This window comes from Homarus americanus, unplaced genomic scaffold (genome assembly GCF_018991925.1).
Source record: "Homarus americanus isolate GMGI-L3 unplaced genomic scaffold, GMGI_Hamer_2.0 scaffold14467, whole genome shotgun sequence".
Classification (NCBI taxonomy): Eukaryota; Metazoa; Arthropoda; class Malacostraca; order Decapoda; family Nephropidae; genus Homarus; species Homarus americanus.
In genome coordinates, this window is record NW_024733734.1 from 8,873,346 (window position 1) to 8,874,176 (window position 831).

Sequence of the window (831 nt, forward strand, 5' to 3'; positions counted from 1 at the left end):
GGTGTACATGATTGTAGACGATGAAGGCGAGGTGTAGATGGTGTGTAGTGAGGTGTAGTGGTGTGTAGTGAGGGGGTAGGTGGAGTGTAGTGAGGGTAGGTGGAGTGTAAGCCAGTGAGGGGTGGGTGGTGTGTAGCAGGTGTGGGTGGAGTGTAGTGAGGGAGGTAAGGTGGTATGTGGTGGAGGGGTAGGTGGTGTGTAGCGAGGTGGGTGGTGTAGCGAGGGGTAGGTGGTGTGTAGCGGGGGTAGGTGGTGTGTGACGGGGGTGGAGTGAGGGGTGTGTGGCGGAGGTGTGGGTGGGTGTGAGTGACGGAGTATTAGGTGGTATGTAGTGAGGGTAGGTGGTGTGTGGTGAGGTGTAGGTGGGTGTAGTGGGGGGTGGGTGGTGTGTGGTGAGTGTGGGTGGTGTGTGGCAGAGGTAGGTGGTGTGTGAGTGTGTAGCGAATGTGGGTGGTGTGTGTGACGAGGTGTGGGTGGTGTGTAGCGAATGTGGAGTGGTGTGTAGTGAGGGTAGGTGGGTATGTAGTGAGGTAGGTGGTATGTAGTGAGGGGTAGGTGGTGTGTAGTGAGGGTAGGTGGGGTGTGTAGCGAGGTGTAGGTGGTGTGTAGTGAGGGGTAGGTGGTGTGTGGCGGGGTAGGTGGTGTGAGGGTGGGTGGGGTGTGTAGCGGGGGTAGGTGGTGTGTGGCGGGTGTAGGTGGTGTGTAGTGAGGGGTAGGTGGTATGTAGTGAGGGTAGGTGGTGTGTAGTGAGGGGTAGGTGGTGTGTAGTGAGGGGTAGGTGGTGTGTAGTGAGGGGTAGGTGGTGTGTAGCGAGGGGTAGGTGGTGTGTAG